This window comes from Lichenostomus cassidix, chromosome 1Aa (genome assembly GCF_008360975.1).
Source record: "Lichenostomus cassidix isolate B80296 chromosome 1Aa, HeHo_3.0, whole genome shotgun sequence".
Classification (NCBI taxonomy): domain Eukaryota; kingdom Metazoa; phylum Chordata; class Aves; order Passeriformes; family Meliphagidae; genus Lichenostomus; species Lichenostomus cassidix.
In genome coordinates, this window is record NC_139480.1 from 29,491,878 (window position 1) to 29,513,583 (window position 21,706).

At 41.4% G+C, this 21,706-nt stretch overlaps 1 long non-coding RNA gene across 1 annotated transcript; it reads left to right on the forward strand.

Annotated features, from left to right (window-relative positions):
- Positions 1-95: 95 nt before the first annotated feature.
- LOC146443389 (uncharacterized) lies at positions 96-21,673 on the forward strand. Its single transcript, XR_014847119.1, has 3 exons — positions 96-757; positions 3,675-3,714; positions 20,293-21,673. It is a non-coding gene; the product is annotated as an uncharacterized LOC146443389 (long non-coding RNA).
- The last annotated feature ends 33 nt before the right edge of the window (positions 21,674-21,706 follow it).

Consider the following 21,706-nt stretch of genomic DNA (forward strand, 5'->3'; position numbering starts at 1 on the left):
GTAACAGGAGCACTGGGCGAAGCGCTGTGACCACAGAGTGTGCGATGGGGCCGCGCGGGCCCGGCCCCGCAGGGAGAGGGAGCAGTGCCCGGAGCTGGCGGTGGCTGCGGCCTGCGGGCCTCACGGAAACAGCCACATTCAACCCTTGTGCGTTGCCACAGCCAGTTATTTTAAAAGCAGCGTGCGGTGGTGACGTGCGTCCTGATTCTGGCAGACAGGAAGGCAGTTCAGCGCAGCAGCCCCTGCCGTGCGCTAGCCCTGTTCTATCTGCATCACAGCCCCGCCACGCTGCGTGTCCCGGAGGCTCCTCCGCCGCGCTCAGAGGCAGCGGAGATGGGAAGCGCCGCGGAGTGCCAAGCCCTCCGCTGAACCCCCAGGGCAACACATCTGCCATAGCAACTAACGACAGGGAAGGGGGAGCAACGCCCCCAAATACGCAGGCTTGCTTGAGTGAGTGTCTCCCTGTGTTCAGAATGAAGTCACAGCCTGAACAGAGTAAAATGAATGTCAGCATCAGTCTGTCAAGAATTATGATACCTTAATAGTTCCCATGATTACTGAGAGAGTGTTAATTTGGGATCAATGCAGAAGAACTTGAATTACATAAGAGCAGGCTGTGGGACACAATGTAAGAAGAGTTACGGGAAGGAAGGAAAAGACTGGTTCATTGGAAGGCTGCAGGGGAATGTAATAACAAATAAGACTACTCCCATAGTCTGGAAAACACAGACTTAGGAATGGAGATTAAATGTTTAAGGTAAATCTGACTTTAAAGTGATTAGCAAATTCCCCAAATCTTCATGGGGATTATATTTTAAAAAAAGGAATAAGGTGTTAGGAAAATTGGGACTAAAGAAATCCTTGTTACAAAGTAAACACAGGTGCTGTGTTTTGACTACACTGAGATCTTGAATGACCCTAGAACGAGACACTGAAGCAATTAGGAAGGGAGAACCATAGTAGCAAACCAGCTGTGTGTTTGCCTAGCCAACCACACAGGGGTAAGGTTTTACTGCAAGAAGGGCATTACTATACACAGCTACTGTATGTTACTGTGTGTTGCTCTTTGTTACTGTTAAATCTTTTGATTAAAATGGTTACTAAGTCACTTGGGGCTCACAGATGCAGAGAGAGCTTGGTATTCATTGTTTCTGTCACAAATCACAAAGATGTTGTCACCCACTTATTCTGCACAGATCATGTTGCACAGAAGAGCCAGGCAAGCTGAAGAGAAATATCTGAGAGAGGAATGCAAAGAGAAACACTCATCACCTCCGATGTGCTGTCTGTACTTTCATTTGATCCTCTGATTGTCTATCTCACATCCATCCTAGCACTAGCCTTGATGGCTACTCACACAACTGCAAGATATGTAGCAACAGTCGAGTGGCTTTGGCCCTCTCTCACCCACCTTTTGAGATGGATGTGTTCTGTACACTGTTTAGGATGAGGGGGAAAATCTGTGACTTCCCTCCTGTCAGCTCTGGCAAACATCTTTAGTTTTCCTATATGTACATGCAGTTCCAGCCTGCAGAGGTTTCCAGTCTAATCAGGGCTGAAGGACAGTTGGATATCTGCTCCCAGAACCAGTCCATCAAGAATGAGTGGTCAGTCACTTCTGCCAAAAGTGAGATACAGTTCCTGCTGTGTGCTCTGTGCCTGCTGAAAGGGAGAGTGAAGACTTTAGGTTTTGTTCAGGGGTATAGACAAAGGGGGTCATTTCATATGAAAATAGATTTTCTATTAATCTCAGCAAACCCTATGTTATAGGCATTTTCATAAATTTATTGGGCTACAGTAAATCATGCAACCATTAGTATTTTTCTCAAAAATCAAGACAGGAGTACTATTTGACCTGAACGGATAGCTGAAATATCATTGGGAATTGAGATGAAGGTGGCAGGAAAAGAATTATTAGCTGGGGCAAAGTTGATAGGAATGAATACAGAAATTGTTAAAATTTCTGGATTAGTGGATGAGTTGTCAGCACTAGCCAATTTTGCTGAAAGGAGAATCTTATGTTCAAAATCTTAAGATTTGAGAGACAGATCTTGTGATTTTTTTTATGTTTGATAATTTTGTTTTCATGCTTTGGGGTGTTAAAAATATAATGTCTTTAGTCTGTTTTAATGTGTTTTAAAGTCTTAAGCTTCTTCAAGTGTTCTTCAAGTGACTGCTGGCAGAGGTTGTCCTTAATCAAGGTGGACAGCACACCAATAAGTCCTTTGTAGGTGAAGGATAGGACAAGTTGAAGCAGTAACTATTGCCTATTGTCTTTCCTAGGTAGGTATGAGTAGAGCTGTTTCTTCATTTTCCAGCTAGATCCAGCATGTTCTGCTGAAAGACCAGGAGTAAACCTCAGGCTGTAGGAGACACATGACTTTTAGTGGTACTTTAGAGGCCCTTTGTGTGTGCCTTGTGTTTTGTTTTGGAGATTTACTCTGCCCACATTTTCAGAGTTTCCCAGTATCTGTGAGAGCTGGAAAATTCCCTGAAGCAGAACCTCTTGCTGGCTCATATTTCTCTTGGGATGGCAGCATGGTGTGGAAGCACAAGCAAAGCTGTATTCATGGCACAGCTGTGAGTACGATCTGAAGCCAGATGTGCCAGGGAAAAAGTGGAACATGTGCAGGGAGAACAGTGTGAATGAGGGCATGCTCTTTTGGAGAGAGGAGCAAGAGGGATTGTGATATTAGAAATAAGAGTGGTATTAGGGTGAGGGAGAGGGGGAGATGATGGCAGAACTGACTGAGAGATTTTGATCACAATATAGTGGAGCAAAGGAGGGGAGGTGGATGCTTCATGAATGTAGGGATGAGTCAAGCATGAGACTCAAGGAGGACATAATGGTAGTTATCCATGAGAGCAGAAATTAGGATTGTCATAGAGCACAGAGGGGAAGATGGAGACAGCTGCTTATTTGTGCTGTGCATTGAAATTCTTAACTTGGAAGCATTCTGTGCCATCCTACACCATTTGCCATTTATACAACATTGCAATGAAGGCACGGGTAAGTGACTTGATTAATATTACTTTTTTCAATTTAATGAGCCTGAAGTGGTATTTCTGGAGTCTTGAAGCTGCCAGGACTACATTCTGTCTGTGGAAGAGAGGAGGTGAAAAAATTTTAGTGCATTATTCCTGTTGTGACACTGTTGTGACCAGTCAATTAAACCCACCAAAATATGTTATGCCCAGGGAACAGAAGAACTGTTGATGATATAATATTTTTTCTGTCTGATTTCAGATGCTCATTTAAGTAATAAATGATTCATCTATTGGGCTCTTGGATTTTGAGCTTTTAAAGAATATAGATATATGCAAATGGCAAAAGATGGACTCTCAGAGTTTATTCAGAGCTCATTCACCCTCTCTGCCCCATGCAGTGTCAGTTATGTATATGATGTTCCTTCACTCCATTTATTCTTCAAGGTCTCTGTTGGTGGACTCTCCTTCCAAAGTCTCCTTCCTCAAGCAGGCTTTTTCTGTAGTTTAAAATTTATACTTTTGGAAAGCTGTTCTGATTCATGTCTGTGATCCTTCCTGCTGCATCAGAAGCCCATACATTTATCCCTGTCCACCATAAGTGCTGGTATCATATTGTCCCCTTTCTCTTTGAAACAGATTTTTACTTGCTTTTACCATTTTTAATTCCTTTTCAATCTCTCTCTTAGGTTAAACAACATTGAAAGGCGTACTAAAATCTAATATATGGTAAGTGCTTTGTCTGCCCTATCCAAGGGGCTTGATATTTTTCTGTAAAAGGAAATGAGACTGCTTTGGCAGTAGTTGTTCTTGAAAAATTAGTGTTGGATGTTATCTTTTTCTTAACTTTGAAGTAATTAGAAATTGTAGCTTGATAATTTTTTTTCACAGAGGTTTTTTTTGCGCTCTTGCTCTCCTCTCTTTCCAGCAATATTTTTTTTTAATGTTTAAATTTGAAGTTGAACTTTGTCTTGTGTTCATATATTATGCAAAAAAAAAAAAAAATTAAATTATCTGAAAATAAACTAAGTGGATTAGCTCATTATTTCAATAATGTGGTATTCTGAAGTCTCTCTATTTGGTGCTGGCATTCTCATCTCTTTTTAGGGAATTTAATTTTGAAATTCTGAGCTATATCTATATAGATATATATCTATATATGTATATATATATCTCCATGTAAGTAGGTTGTATGTTTTCTTTGTCAAGATACCTTGAATACTTGGCTGCACTGAGAACGTTATTTCAGTGATAGAGCTTTTAATTTTTTTCTTGTTCTAAAAATTGTTTTATTGAGAGACTTTTTTTATTTACATGCAGTATGTCTTTGCTTGCAAGTTTTGTTGTTTGGAAATAGAGCATGCTAGTCTATAAATAAAAGTAAGTGGGATGAGTTATCACACACTAGTGAGGAATTTCAGACTTCTTTTTAGCCAAAGGGAATTCAAACATTTGGTCTAACACCTAAAAAAATCTTTTTTGAGTCTATAGTCAGTCACAATATAGACAACTGTTCTGTTTCCTTTTTTCTTCTTCTTCTTATTTTTTTCCTTGTATTTATTTTAATAAATCGCAGAATCACAGAATATTCTGGGTTGGAAGAGACCCACAAGGATTACAAAGTCCAATGCCTAGCCCTGCACAGGCCAAACTCAAGAATAACAAGTGCTAGCAGCCATGTTGGAAACAAAGTTATCAAGCTTCTGCTTTGGATTTTTGGTTGGTTGGTTGGTTGGTTGGTTGGTTTTTTTATGGTCTTCTAACTCATTCAAAGATACTGATCAGCTATTACTGATTCTACTATTCACTTTTGAACCAGCCATGTTTGCCATTTAGTAACATATATACAAACCTCCCTGTTGGCCTAATCTTTGGCAAAACTGAGTTTCAAAAGATGGGCAGGATCAGATCAGATAAAATTTGGCAGCACACATTTCAGATTCACAGTATTTCCATATTCAGTATCCACATGTCAGCTCCTGGGAGTTTCCTGTTCCACTAAAGTATGTTCTAGCTCTGAAGCTGAAGATCTTGGACAATACCCTAGGATATCAGACTTTCTCATTTTTTTGTGGGTGGCAGCAACCCTTTTGTATAGGATCAGAGGAATTTTGCAATGGTCTTGGCTGGAATTTTTTCCTTGTTATGGCAGGTTGTTGGTCACACTTTGACTGTGGTCCATGAAGATACACTGGAATTCTCTGGACTACATCTCACTGTAGAAATGAAAGATGCTATTAACAGCAATATTGAATATTTTGAAGAAGAAAAGGCTTCCTGTGTTTAGGGCTATGAGGAGACAGGATGTGAGATAACTAGCCATAATTTATAATATATAGCCACATTGTTTTCTCAGCAAGAAATGGAATGGGTGTTATCCTGTCATGGAGACACCATTCTTTAATTATTCCAAGAGTTCCTAAGAGCATTTTGCAAATATCCTAGTATGGGGCTGTGACCAACCACATTAATTCACAGTCTTAAGACAAAAAATGATTGGAGCCTTTCACACTAGCATATGCATACCTTGCAATTTCTAACAAAAATCCAACAGTGTGCTCCTTAGCGGGAAGAGCCAATGTTCTTTCGTTGTTCCAAATTATGTGTTCTAATTTGTGGGATGATGACCTGTCTAACCAATTTAGTCCATTGAACTTAAACTGAACCATATTACATAATGTGTCTTTTCACCAACCTGAACAGGCTTACTGGTTTCACTCAAACTTGGTGTAACAGGTTGAGATAAATAATTTTAAAATATTTTAATATATTAAAAACGTTTAAAGTGTTGCGTGTAACTACCGCCCTTCATCTTAGAAAAACTGTAGGAGATAGCTAAATAAAAACAATGTAAAACTCAAATTAAAGGTGCACATGGGCTTGAACACATTGGATGGAAAGGTTTTGCTGTAGGATTGTGTGTGACAGAGCAAGAGGAGGCTGAGAGGTAACAAAGTTAACTCATGTCATGATTTAACCCCAGCCACCATCCAAGCTCCAGACAGCTGGACTCCATAGATGGAGAAACTGCTCTTTATTGTGTGCCAGCACTCACAGGCATCAACAAACTTAGAAAAAAGTGTTCCTTCCCTATCTTTTTTTCTTACTTTTGTTTGCTAGAAGAGATGAAAACATCTAATCTATCAGGAGTTTATGCAATCTGCATCATATTGGAGAACACTGTAATATTGCAGTCTAATAGCCTTGTTTCATGTGAATCAATACTTTTGTACTCACATGAATATCTAAAAGATTTTTATTTTTTAAACAGATGCAAAATGTCCATTAGTTGATTTTTTTTTCATGACAGATATGGACAGATTGATTTTTCTGAAATTCCTTATTTAACCTTGAGAGGTTAAGAACACTCTTTGGCCTTTCCTGATTCTTCTATAGAAGAGCTCCTTATATTTCATTACACAGATTTACTTTCTCTAAAGTATTCTGTAACTACTACAGTTCAAAGGTTCTTTGAAATCTTTGTCTTAGTTGTCCAGCATGTTGAATCCTGCAGTGTCCTCTGCCCTTCCCTGAGATTTTGAATACACCAGACTTCTCAAAATTTCCTGCACTTGCCACTCCTCCTGTTGAGGAATTCTGTATCTGTAACTTTGTGATTTAGCAATGGCAATAGCAGGATGAACAGGAGTCTCTGAAATCCAGCCTACCATGCCATCAAGTTGTGATGCAAGAGAAGGGAAAGAGCATGATGCAGGATGTTTCTGGACACACTGATGTCTCCCGAAAATGTCTGTCTTTTCATACCAAGAGACATTATCTTCCCTTCCTGCCTGATCTGTCCCTCTCCCAAAGGTTTCCATTTTGGAAAAAAAAGTAAACCCTACCACACAAAATACAAATAAATCCCAAACTGATTGTTCTTTACAGTAATCTGCCATGCAGTTTGAAACATTGTTTCTGCTCTCTGTTGTGAGGTGGTAACCATCAGCAAAATGGAAAAGCAGATAACCAGAGACAGTAATACCCTCTTTCATTGCTCCACATGAGTCAGTCAAGCTTGTCTGAAAGTATCCAGAGAGGACAGGAGACAATCTATGTTCACTTTTGGTAATGTTTTGGTGAGGTGGTGATGAAAAAAAATGATTTTATTTAATTGTTTTGATTTTGAGATAGCTCATTTCTTTTTTTCAGTAAGTCTGAGTCAGCCAAGCTTATTGATTCCCTGTGATGGTTGCATGGCTCTTCTTCACAGAAAGGAGAAAACATAAATGTAATTCAGTGCCTGACAGGTGGGAAAAGGAGTTGCTCTGCAGCAGCAGCTCTCAAGAGCTGGGCAGCTTCTTGGGGGACTTTCAGACCATTTCTTTTATTAACTACTTTTAGAGTTGTGTATGTTTCTTTAAATGCTTTCAGAAAATGTCACATCCTAAGCACAACAGGCAATAATCCAAGTGACTGAAATAGGAACAAAACTTGGCTGAGATTTTTTAAAAAATCATTTCAGGCTTCAGATTATTTGCTGCATAGCTCACATGAATTACATCTGTTGCCAACACCACCACCATCAGCTTCTCCAAACAGTCATTTAGTTTTGTATTATTATCAAATACTTTATCTTGATAGCATAATTTGGACATTAGTGATTTACTGCGCCCAAACTGGGCTATGTTATTACAGTCCCTAGACAGTAATCCCCAGCTGATCACCAAGTAGAATCAGCCGAGAGGTTGCTAGCAAATGGTCCAATACAAACTGAAGTGCTGTTTGCTATCTAATAAACACATTTGTTCATAGCAGACTCACTAATAAGGGCACCACTAAAAAGAACATCCCTTAATCATATATAATACCACTGGAGTATTTTTAGTGCATACTGAACAATCTTTTTACCCAAAAGCAGAACTAAGCATCCACTCTACTAAAAGTACACCCCACTTAATACACTCTGAGAACAGTATGTTCAAAAATGTGTTGAAATTAATTATTTCTGACATTTACCCCAAAATAGCACTTTAACAAGCCTCTCCTTGTCTGCAGCTGCTCAGGATGACATTATGGAACAAGGCAGCTAGGTGGAGGAGTTGTTAATGTTATGATGCTCATACTCATGCAGCCACCATCGAGGCTGGACTACAGGAGGTAGTAGCTTTATGTTCTGAGAAGAGTTTTGTTGAATTGCTGAGATTACCCACAGGTTATAAAATTGAGCAGAAATATAATTATTTCCTAGGTCCATCATCACATGCCTTGGGAGTTTTCTAAGCTGTTTTCGTTAATTTTGTTCTATGGTTACATTCAAAATATTTTTGGCACTGAACCCAGGATTTTTTCCAGTGAGCCTTTTTACACCTGAAGTTTGCTTGTCCTTTGAATTTAGAATGCTGAAAGAAAAATTTACCCAAATTTCTAAGCACTTTCACACCTATAAATACTAACTAAAAATAGAGAAATAACCTTCCCAATAATAATTCTGTGACTTGAGCACCTTCTGAAACTCCCTCTGCTGCAGTCTTTGGCCCCTGAGCCATGTGGCACACTGCATTCTGTGGGGTCCCTGTCCCTGCTGCTCTCAGCTCTGCGTGGCAGAACAGTGAGACTACCACAGTATGAACATATCACCCAAGCAAGGCTCATAGGATGCAGAGGTCGAAGACCAATTTTGGAGTAGTGTCTGAAAGGAAAAGCCATCATCTCTTCAGTAGACCCAGCAGATAAAAAGAAGGACTGGATTGTTGCTATCATATGATGTCAGAAATCAGAAAGAGTCTGAGCCATCAAGCCCAATTAGCTAGCTATTGAAGGAAAGAATGTTTTAATTGTGTTCTTCCCCAACACCTGGTTGCTACCATAGACCTGTACAGGTGGAGTGCCTGCAGGTAACCGCTCTCGTTGCCTACAACTCCTTAGTGTGATGTTGTATTTGTGGTCTGTGTCTTCTTTTTACACTGGATGTATTCTTCTGATATACCCCCACAGGATGGTCATGTATTCGTTTGTTTATTAGACAGAATTCACAGAATCACAGAGTGCTTTTGTTAGGGAGGGATCTCTAGAGATCATCTGGTCCAACCTCACCTTGCTCAGGAAGGGCCACTTATAGCCAGTTGCCCAGGAACACACCTAGATGGCTTTTGAATATTCCATATATAAAGACCACAGCCTCCCTGGGCAACCTGTGCCCTGATATTCAGAGGGAACCAGCTTTGTTTCTGGTTGTGTCCACTGTAGCAGATTCTGTCTCTGGTCACCACTGAAAAGAGCTTGGCTCCGTCCTCTTTACAGCTTCCCTTCAGATATTTGTGCACATGGATGAGATCCCCCTGAGCCTCCTCTTCTCCAGGCTGGACAGTCCCAGATCCCTTGGCCTTGCCTCATATGTGAGGTGCTCCTGTCCCTTCATCATCTGTGTGGTCCTTAGCTAGACTCTCCCAAGTAGCTCAATATCAGTCGTAGTGGAGAGCCCAGAACCAGACACAGCACTCCAAGTGCAGCCTCCCCAGTTCTGAGCTGAGGTGAAGGACCACCTCCCTCAACCTGCTGGCAATGCTTTGGCTTACACTTGCCTTCCTTGCATCTTTTCTGGGCACGTTTCTGGCTCATGTTCAGCTGGGTGTCCATCAGGACCTCCATGGCCTTTTCTACCAAGGTGCTTTTGACCAAGTTTGTGAAAAAAAAAGAAAAAGAAAAAGCTACCAAATTGGAAGAGTTGTTCTATACATTTCCAAATTTCCACAAGAGCTAGGTACATCCTATTAATGCCATCTTATCAGCTGAGTGAAAAGGAAACATTATAAAGTGTGAATAAAATAGCCACATTTCTGCTGAGGGAGCACATTGTATATTTTGTAGCTATTAATAACACTGAGTTGTTAAGGGGAGTCATTAATGGCCTGCTCAATTCAACATTAAATTTTGACTGAGTCTATACGTGATGCTTGACAAACTTTGTGATTTCGAGTATTGGGGTACACTGCCCACTAACATTCTAAGCACATAGTATAAGGGTATTTATTTTTGCCTACCAACTTCTTTCCAACTTCTTTAAAATCTGTAATACAAGTGGTAAAGAGAATTCAAATAAAATTTTGTACCTTTTTAACAAAATGGAGATCCAGCACTGCGACTGCACCTCTCCAGCAGAGAGATGTTTCATGTTCAGCCAACCCCTCCAGAATGTTGGATATGTTGAAAGTTCTCTAGCCCTGCAAAGTCGGTGTTTCCTTGATGCCATTTTCCCTATCGCAATGTCAAAATACTAGCTCATGTGGGAGGTTGGTGTTGTGGTGGCCTGGAGAGCATTGCTGCCCATGAAAGCAGTTATTCTGCTTCCCCTGCTCACTGATCATCTTTCCAAAAGACTTCCACAATAGGTAGGGAACCATTCTAAGGCTGAGCTGAAATTACCAGATGGCAGCTGCTGGCTTCTGGATGCTTCATTTTTTTGTGGTGGGAGAGATGGACAGCCTTCTTGTGCCACTGCTTAAAGCCTTGCAGCAAGCTTTCTGGAGAGGCCATTCCTGAGGTGGCCCTGGAGCAAGCTGGATCCCTGGACATGCATGTGGCAAGGAGACAACTCCTATCAGCCAGCTTGTACGTGCTCCCCCTCCCTTTCTTCCCCCCAGTTCCTGGGAATGCTTCATGTGGCAGTAGTTTGTGGGGATTTCTACACTACTTTTTGTAAGGCAAATTTCTAAGTTTTAGAGGAAAAATGTGGATTTTCATTCAATTCTGAATTGGCTAATAATTCTTGAAAAATTTAAATGGAAACAAAAGCTGTATATGCTAACTACAATTGTCCATGTTTTCTCAAGTTTTAGTTACCTACGTAATTGTGGGAAATGATGCCAAGTCTTTTTTAAATAGGATCTCTTCCTCAAATGAGCATCAGGATCAGGAGCAGTTGGAAAACCCCATCAGAGACCCTTCCTGGGGCAGCTCTTTTAAAGCAGGTAGCTCTTGAATGCCTGCAGCCTTAGAAGATGCCCAGTAACACAATCAGCCGCACGGTGGAGCTAGCTTTGAGGAGATGGAGGTCAATGCATCCCAGGAGGTGCTCCCTCTGGCTTTGGGAGGAGAGGTGCTGCCTCCCAGAGTGCTGGCAGGTTTCCTGCTTGTTGTCTTCCAGACATAAATGATCAGTAGACTTTCAAATGAAAAGCAAACACACAGGAAAAAAAAATGGTTGACAACAGGGAAGAGGTTTAGCAGGCTCTTTAGCAAAGTTAAATAGCGAGATTGAGTGCCAGCAAGCACAGGACCCTGACTAAACACCTAACTGCTACTATGGAAACATAAGATTAGGAAAAAGGTTTAATTTTCTAAATGTTGAATATCGTGACTTATTTTCACCAAGAAAATGTATTTCAGCAGGACCTAAAACACAGCCTTATGACTCAGAATAAGGCTGCAATTTTTTCTGTGGACACTGTGAATGAGAGGTTTAACTGAGCAGTAGCATCCTGCATTTCCAGAAAAAAAAAAATGCAAACCAAAAGGATTACTGCAGCAACTCCTTTCAGACAACTTTTCTGTTCATTGCAATGAAATCAATTCAAAATTAATTGTCATGTTAAGTATCAGTTAACTACGCCGTTTGAAGGAGATGTGGAGTTTCTCTTTCTTGCTGGAGTTTCCCAGCAGCCATGCTGGAGAAGCTGTAGGTGGCACCATGGCACCCTGCGGGAGGGCAGTCTGGTGCTGGGCAGTTCTGACTCATAACTGAGCTGGTGAGCAGCAGGCACAGACTTGGTGGAGACGCCACTTTTATGTCACGTTGCAGTCTCATTCCCTCCAGCAGCCCTCCTGGCCTCTACATTACCCATCTCTGGCTTTCCCCACCAGATAATCACTTATTCATCCTCTTCCTTCCATGCTTCACAAACACTTCATTGTACAGCACTGATACCACTGGGTTTTGCTGTAGTTTTATTCCAGTTATCCTTTTTTAGAGTTGGCTAAAATCTGTGATTGAGCACAATGATTATCCCTTGGGGAAAGGGACAGCCAAAGATACTATTAGTTCCTATTAAGTGGCAATGCCAAAACTTCACAGGATTAGGCTTTATATGACCGGATATATTTAGCAATTTAGCAGTACTGTAAGTGAGGATGTGCATCATTTCCTGGGATTGTCAAGCCTTTGATGGAACTCTTGGAATGCAATGAATAATATTATTACAATACTGTACTTTCTTAAACATAGCGGGCATAATTAAAGTCCCACCCACAGAGGTCAGATCCATCTGACTCACTATTGTTAAGAGTTAAGAGACTTCCATTTATTTTAACAATGGCTTGTTTAGAATATGAAGTCAATTAATTTCTTGCCTTTGTGGAAGGTGTCATTTTACTGTGTCAGGGACAATGTGGAATTCTGGAGTAAAACTATAAATAGAGTACAGATACTATTGGATCTGGTTGTCAGTTAACAGAAGTTAAATCTGCTTTGATTAAAACAGTGAAATTATTATTTGCAACAGTGTATTATCTGGTCTGGTATATTCAGAATGGGTCTATACCTTTAAATGTAGGATTGCTAAACCAATAACAGTGTAGACTATATGTAACAATAACACCTTTACAAATTCAGGGTTAGGTATTTTGCTTACTCCTTTCATCACAGTGAACAAGTTTAGAGAAAATTTTATATTTCTCATTTTTATGTCCATTTTACCATCTGGAGCTTTTGCAGAAACACAGAACTGATGCACTGTATTTGTATGAAGCATTGCATTGGGGCTTTTAAGGGAATCCCTTAGTGAGAAAAAGAGTTTGAAATATTATTACCAATAACAGCAAAATAATTATTAATGAAAGCCATTAGCAAAAAGCAATCTCTACTTTTTAGCTGATAAGTCTATGGATTTGATAGCTGTCTGTGTAAAATTAGTTTCATGGGTTTGCTGATAGAGCCATGTAGATTCAGATCTTCAGAGACGTTTCAGTTTGGAAATCCAGGGCAAGCCTGGTGCTTGTGTTAATTGTTAGGAGCCTAAATAACTTTGTGGAGTGAGACATTAGTTGCTAATGGAAACACATTAATCTGTACCTAACTCTTTTACTGTGAACAGTATGGTTGTCAAGCTTAGAAAGAAAAACAGTGAAAACCAAAATTTCTTTTTCACTCTTAAAATAGGGAAAAAGGGCTAAAAGGTTCCATCCAGTGACAGGGGAGATAACAGAAGGTGTGTGGCTTTCCACTCAGAAGCTCATGGTCCTGCAGATGTTTTTGCAGGGTGATCTACCCAAGGTGCAGGGGTGAACAGGACAGTCAGCAGCTGCAGTGGGGATGCAGGTGGGCAGCACTCCTCACCCTCTCAGCAAAAGAACCAGAAAGTGGCAAAAAGCCAGCAATTCTAGGCAATGCATCTTCTAGCTTTCTTGAGGCAAGGAGCTGAACCACCACAGAGGCCTGACATCTCTAAAGAGATGTTCTGTAACCCAGTGCTCCACTGACCAGCCTGCTCCACTGACCAGCCTGCTCCACTGACCAGTCTGCTCCACTGCCCACCACATGCCATCCCCATGATTACCCCTGGGGAAGCTTAGGGCTGGCAGTGCTTGTCCCCATGGTCACTACATGCCTGGTGGGCAAACCATCTCATTATTCCTGTCCATATTTACTGATAACAACCAGGAGCAGATTTAATCAGCTGGGGCTGCAAGTATATGTTATACTACTTTTCTTTCATACTTGCATGAGAGAAGCACATCAGCACACATTGCTGCATGTGGTGCTGGTGAATATGCTGGTGAACAGACGCAAAAGATACTGGCAGCATCTGGCACTATGAGCAGCCAAGATGCAAAGGAGTAGAAGGGATAGTGCCTGAAAGCCACTTTTCTAAAATCATTGTACAGATCTCTGCAATTTTTCTCCTCAAGCTGAAGGCTAGAGAGCAGGGTTCAACACAACACTGGAATGAGTCTAGATTTCATTCATGATTGATTTTGCTGTCTTGCTTACATAACCCACCTAATCCTGCTTTCTAGCTTGGTAAATCACAGCTTGCAGTGCTCTTCTTAGGCATCAACCCAGAGGATCATGAAGAGCAAATCTCATTACCCACCAGTAGTGCAAGGGATAGAAAATGGAAAGTAAAGAGAACTATAATGTTGTCACTTCAGTGGAATCAGTTTTATCTTCATTTTTGTCCAGTATTAATTCTTAGACACACAAATGCGCTGTGCCAGGGGCTTGGTAAATGAGGTAGGGATTGGAGTGCAGGATTTTCTGTGACTGGAGGAGCCCAGATCTCAGGCTGAAGGTGTGGGATTAGTGAGTCAGGGGCCATGCCTATTCCAGTGTCCCCAGTTAAGCCCTCAAGTAGGTAGGCAGGATTTACAAAGATATATTAAACCTTCCAGAATAGCATTCTCACTGACATATCTTGGCCAGTAATATCAATGTGAGGCACTTGAAAATATGCTCTTATTTATTGATCTAAGCAGGAGATGAACTCTTCTGGCAATTTATTCCCAGTGGGAAACCAAGTATCTGGGACATCTGACCTTGTACACCCTCCCTTGGGAGGGTACTGGAGAGGTGCAGGTTTGTCTTTCATTCTTTTGTGCAAAAACAAGGACAGTGCTGAAAATATTTGGGTCAGGAGGGAAGGGAGAGGCAAGGCTGGTCCCTAATTCAGACACTATAGTCACAAAGTTACATGAGTAACTTTGGTCTTGTTTCTTCAGACAGTTGGGCTTTTTTCTTACAGTTATTTGCTCTTTGCTGAAATTGAAATATGGTATGGCCAACAGTCACATGGGGAGGAAGGGGAAGGGTGAGCAGAAGCAGCACTAGGGTGGAAGTCATTCACTGGAGCCTTAATCCTCAGTGTCTGAGGAAGTGGTGCTAGCTAAATATTGGCTGTACTCCAACAATCTGCACCTGGAAAACTGCTCTCCTGGGGAAGGGCTGAACCAGGTGTTCAAACCAGCCCCCGCAGGCCTCAAAGAGGAGGTAGGGTCTTCTAGGGAGACAGCACCATCTTTCCTAGGCCCTCCTTCACTGAGATGTGAATCGAGCCCTCGACAAAGCAGGGACATGGAATCATTGCTCCAGCCTGCAAAAGACGGATGACAGCAATGCTGTCGGAGCATGCATGACCCCATCTCTCTTCGACCAGCTCTGATTAGGAACCTTGTGTTTTGCAGCAGAAGCAGAACAAATGCAATCAGAAAGGCCATGTGAAATCAATTTTTGTTTAATTATTCATTGCATATTTGTATGGTGTACTGAGAAAATCATTCCAAACCGTATAGTACCCGGCTACTTTCAGCTGCTTTCCTGAAGGTAAGCATGTGACTGGTTTCAATTGCTACTGTAAATATACAATTATTTATAAACTACCTCAGAGGGACCATATGGTCCCCTTTTGAATAAAAATGCACAGACGGAGCTGAAAAAAATCAGTGAAAGAGAGGCATAGTAAATTGATATGTAGCAAACCATCTGCTTCCGTGTGCGAGTGATGTTATAACAAACTGCAGGAGGCACAGCTAAGACAACTGTAGAGAGCCAACTCCTTCTTGGTGTTTGCAGATCTTCTGCTGGTCTTCTGCTGAGTATCAATTTTGTGCTGTCATTTGCTCCAGCAATATACCAGGAAAGCCATATTGGCTGCCTTGTATGTGCAACTAACTCAGTGGTTTCTAACTAACTCTGTGTGGTTTCTAACTAACTCTGTGGTTTCTCTTGCACACGGCTACCCAGTGTGGTAGGCTACCCCTCAACTTGATTTAAGTTGCTTTGACTTTTGCTAGGTCTATGAAACTCACTGAGTATCGTGACTCAACTGTGCTAAAATTAAAATGTTTCAAACTAGGCTATTTCTGTAAAATAGCAAGAAAACTGATATAGACCTATTTTATTAAAATATTTTCCATACAGGTCCTAAACTTACTATGGCTTTGCTTGGATGATGTCAGAGTAATGTTTGTGTTAGTTCTCACTTATTACAAAGGATCCGTGAAAGCTGCGGAGATCTGGTTTATGTTATTGCTATCATAATACCGGCATACCGTAAGTACAGGTGCCAAATGGGATTGTTGTTGATGTCACTTGGGTTACAGTGCAGCAATAGGAGCCCTTAAATGGGTCGCTGGCTCTGCAGGGAGAGAGTGGCTCAGTACCAGCATAGGTAGTTGTGGTGTGAACAGGTTTTCCCATGCTTTGCCTCATTCAGTGTTCCAGGAGCTAGGCTGCTGGCAGTCCCTTGAAAGCACAAGGGCAGTGACTGAAAAACTATGGGTTTGTTATGGCAAGAAAAGGATGACAGGCAGGACAGCAGTCCTATTACCGACCCCATGAGTTTGGGAATGGTTCACTGGGCGTCTCTGGCACATATGGTGAGTCACTTCTGCTCTGCCGTGGTTTGTGAACTCGTTTTGGAGCCAAGAAGCTGTCTCTGCCCTTCCTGCCCAGCCTCTGAGAGCAGGCAGGCAGGGAGTCAGGATCACCTCTGTGTGTGAGGAAAGGAAGTCTAAGGTCTGAGCTGCCCCTGTGAAAATCCAACTGTTGCTACACTGCCTGGGCAAGAGGGAGAGGGGAGGCACCTGAAAATACTTGGGATCTTTATAAAAACTCTAGAAAAATATTATTTTCTATAAAAAGACAAAGGGAATTAACATTTAAAGAATATAAACAATGTGCACTTTCTGAATTATTACAGTTATCATAATGTAAAAATGTTATTAATAATATAATGTTCACTATTATTAAAATTCATTCAAATGGCTTATGTTTTGACATGGGAATTCCAACCATGGGGCAGAGACTGAGCCAGACAGAAAAGGACAGAAGCATTAAAAACAGAATTATAAATAAACTGATCTGCCTTATTCTCTTCCCCAGTCCTCCTCAAGGCTGTCAAACAGTCAAACAGGCCTTCAGACCAAGAGGAGATGTTGAGTCTCTTGTGGGCAGTTTCTTCTTTGCAGTGTGTTTTGTGCCTTTCTTCAGAGTACATTGAACAGAGACTTTGCCATCTTGACTGACTGTGCATTGGGGGGCAGTTGGAGACTGTCTTGTGAGAACCAGCAGCATAAAATGCTGAGATGAGAGAGCAGTGCATTGCTGAAAATGAAAGCATGGCTCGTCTAGGGATCTGTATTTCCACACAAAGCTTTCTAACCCTCTGTCAATCTTTCCTGGCTTCAACCAGTAGTAAAGTTATGTATGTGCAACCTTTTCTTCTTACTCCCCTTCTAGACTTCCCAGGTGAGGTGCAGCTTGCTGGAGCATCTCTTTACAGATGCCAAACTTTGCCTGTAAAGCAGCTGACAGAAAAGATGATCGTTATAAAAGTACTATCTTCTGACTTGAAACAGAAAAAGCAATAGGTATACAGTGTCTTGCAGACAAGTTAGAGCTGTCACAAGCAACATCAGCTGGGCTGCTAAATGACATGCACGCATTAGTGCAGTGGTATGACTATTTTTTTTTCAGCTCTTGAAGCAAAACATGTGGTGACTGTCTTAACCCAGCCTTAACTGTCTGAAAAATGATTACCAGTGAGGCTTGTGTTTACCCTTCATTAACTTGGTTGGGTGAGGTGGATTTGTTTCATGGGTCATCAGAACCTTGGACACTGGAGTAACACCTCAGTTTCTGTGTGTTTAGACGTAAAACAACAGTGCAGGAGGAAACTCTTTTGGTGACCCAGTTTCACTGAAGCTGAGAACAAATATATTTTCTGTAGCATGCAGTATTGCTGCAAAGCGTACTGGTGAAGGGCTGAACTGCTGGTGTCTGTGCTGATTTACCTCCTGACTTGGATAAGAATGACAAATTTGTGTCAGGGATTAGTCTTCATGTGTAGCCTGCAAGGACAAACCCTGTAGGCAATGATGGTTTTGCTCTGCTGACTGTGGAGACGAGGAAAAATAGCAGTAATAGCTAAAGACAGGCTTATAAGTATGAGTGTATATGCAAAATAATGTTTGCCACACGGACAGGACTTTCATTCCTAGTTGTGCAATTCTCAGTAGCCATCGCTAGCCATGTTGGCCACCTCCTCACAGCTTGGGCCTCATGTTAGATGGTATTTCACAGAGTTCTAGAACTACAATTGCATTTGCCTTCAATTTTTTTTATCCTCAGTTGAGATTTAAAGTAATGTTGTCCTAAGAGACCTGGAGCTCATACAACTCCAGTGCGGTAGTTTTCATTCCTAAAGATATTTTCCTTGGTAGTGGTGTCTGTTTTCCTAGGGTTCTGTTGACTCTCCATATCTTTTACAGAGTCAATTTAGATAATTTTTCATTTCTTACCAAAGCTGGAACAAATAAAATATAAATCCTTTATCAGCTCTAAAAGATACAAAGGCTTGAAGCCTATCTAGCATTTCTCTTGTCCCCTCCAACTCCACAAAGCAATTAATGCATAACTTAGTATCTCAGTAGAAATCCATTAAGGCAGTTCTTCAGACTGTGAAAGTCTAAGACATTTTATCAGTTTATATAAATCTAAGGCGAATTCCATTGATCACAGCAGACCTCAACCATTTCAAAGCAGGGTGTGAACCTTGGAAAGTGTGTGGAAGTAGTGCCTGGAAATAGCTCTGTGTATCTAATCAGTAAATTAGTCTGGTGTGCTTACTACTTAGTAGTGGTTGCTCATACCCTTTGTGAAAAATGCACTGGACCAACCCAAGATCTTTGTGGCTAGATTTCTTTGCTCATAAAACTTGGCACTTGAAATTCTTGTGAGACATTAATTCTTAAAAAATGTAGAGTGTTTGTATATGGCTGCTATATATCTATTCTGGTCCTTTGTAACTAGACTGTGGGTTTTTCGTCTTGGGCTCATTCAGATCTTCCTGGAAGGTCTCTGGGATTGAAAATTTGCTGGGGAGATACAGCAAGGATACATGAAACCTCTTTTGCAGCTTTGAGCCGTAGAACATCCCAGAGTTGGTACTTCCCCAGCAAGGCAGCAGAAGTGTTAGCAGCTATGAGTTGGGACAATGCTGCCTTTGGTGGAGGTGCCCTGACACAGCACCTATAAAGAAGTGGGCTTGGAAACACTGCATGTACTTCTTGTACATAAATGCCTTTTTCCTGTCTGTCCCCTTATGAAAAGTACCTCTCAGAGCTGGCTTCGATGAATCCTGCTCTTTGTGGGTGTTTTTTCCTGTCTCAACTGTGCTAACCACGTTGTTTCCTCAAGGGTAAGTGGGTAGGTAGAATGTGTTGCAAGACTTGTTTTCTAGCTATTAGTTTTGACCTATTTTGTTTATTGGTATCTGGACTGTTTGTCCAGATGCCTGTAAAACAAAAAATACTCCCCCAAAAGATGCTTTCCAATTTTAGACAACACTCCTGAGCCCTCAGAGTAGTACTCAGTTGTCTGAGGGGAAGTATGGCTTATTGCTGCAGTAAACAGGACTAGTGGTCTCTTGTGCTTGATAGAGGGTTGTAATGTAAATATAGAAGTGTTCTTGCTTGAATGAAATGATTTATTATTGTATTTTCTTTTAGGATAGTGAAATTGTCCCTAGTGAGGTCAAGGTGTCAGTGATGTATTTGCCTCCTGTGCTGAAGTGGAGCCCCACTTGCTTAGTGCTTTAGCTGCCTGCATGGGGTTTGCAGACTGCATGGGGTGCACCTTCTGCTCTGTACATCTACTCATCATGGTACATCTAAACTCATACTCTGGTCACTCACAGGGACAAGCTTTCTCCTCCCAGCTGTCCAGAGCATGAGTCCTATCAAGAGCTGAATTTGCCCTGCTGTAATCGGTATCAGGCAGGGACATGCCAGAGCACTAGATGAAGGAAGATAATTAGGTGGCATGCATATATCTGAGCACATTTCCCACTCCTTAGAGAGCACTCTGCATCTTGGTGGGCAGCCTTGTACAAAAGCTTTCAGGTCATTCTTTATTCTTTGGCCCAGAGCAGAGGTAAGAATATCATTCTGTCTCTGGGTGAAACTGGTCTGAACGGTACAACCAGTGATCACGTTACTCTAGGACATCAGCATCCCCTGTGAGGATGGTACGTCTGCTTTTGTAGTGATAATGAATGCGTTTTGAAGCCATCAACACACCTAGGACTTACTTATTTTGTCTTTTTTTGTCAACTGAGTTTAATTGTTTCACAAACAGAACTCTTTAAGAAAACAATTTCTGCATCTCCTAGTACCTTCATTCCTACTGTTTATTCCATTAACTACAGGAACTGTGGATTCTGCTTAAAATAATCTGCCTCTGGAAATGGAGAAGCTGACCCTGCTTGTTCTGAACAGAAAGATGCCAATTAGTTCTCTACTCATGTAAAAATTTAACAAAGAGTTGAATGTTCCTGTGCCTGTTGCTTTACAAGATTGTTTATCAATTTACAGGGAGGCCACGCTGCCTTTTCAAAGTGCTGCTGGAGGGCTGCCAGCAATAGTAACAGAAGCTGTACTCATTGTTTATATGCCACTGGATGCGGGAATGGCAGATTGATGCCTGCTTTCCTTTCATTTTGTGATGATCTAATTGCAAGAGATATATAATTCCTTGTTATGTCAGGGAAGTTGTTTCTCCAGCATCTGGTACTTCTCTGATTATCTACAAATGGTATCTGAAAATTAATAGGAAATCCAGCTATTATGTAAGAAGTACTACTGGGAACTGCTGCCTGCACCAAGCCTGAGAAGACTGCAAGAACTGGCTTTGTCAGTGAACATATAATTTTCTTTTAAATTTTTTTTCTTTTTGCCTTTTTTCTTTTTTTTTTTTTTTTAACATCCTAGTAAATTACAGGCTTTGGTTATGGTTTGAAGAAATGTGTTCTACAAATGTTGTAGCATCTGTATGCTGCTGTTTTTACTGCAGCCATTGTACAGGTCATTAATCTCATCCCACATGGTAAAAATTTCTCCACCCTCTTCATGAGTTTCTTTGTTATCGTAACACTTTCCAATACCTTGACGCCTAACTCTGCTATGTTCCCTTATAATTACCTGAGGTAGAACAACAGGTTTTTTTATCCTCAATGCACTTAGCTCCTGCAGTGATGCTGCTGAGCACCACACTCACCCTGTGTCTGTGATAGACTGCACATCCAGCTCTGATGGGCTGGTCACAGTGGTTGGGGAGACATCTGGGCAACAGACCCTCCTCTCTCATTCTCATCAGCTGCTCACCAGGACGAGTTCACGGCACAAGCCTGAAGAGGAGAAGTAGCTGCTGCAGATGCTCCCACCTCTGATACTTGTTTTTCACCTCTGTAATCACTGTCAAACTGCTCTGTGCAAGGGTTGTTGCCATCCAGTGCTGTGCATGGGGAATGGTTAAGCAAACCCCTCCTGAACAAGGTGAGGGGACCTGGCTGGTTTGCCTGGGCTATGGGGCAGGTCTGTAGCAGGCAGTGACAGGGATGGTCCAGCTATTGCAAAGCCTAAAGTGAGCATGGCTGGGAAAACAGTGGGATTTGGAAAGAATAATTTTTGGGAACTTACTTGAGCATGGGTTCCAAAAAGTGTCCAGGAAGGAAGAGCACATGGGAGCATGTCACGGGTATGGTCAGTACGTGGTACATTCAGAGTTTAGTCTGAAGTGATGATCTCCACCAAAAACTAGGTAAATTTCACCAGCTTTTTGTAACTGGCAAGAGGACAGTGCTTAAGATTTGCTGCCCAATGGGCAAATGCTGTCTGTTTTGTATTTAGTAATTTTTCACTGCTATTTTTGCCAGTTGGTGTTTCACTTATTAGTAAACTATTATTTTTTCGCTTATATCTACTGGTATTCATTGTTTATTGGTGGAAA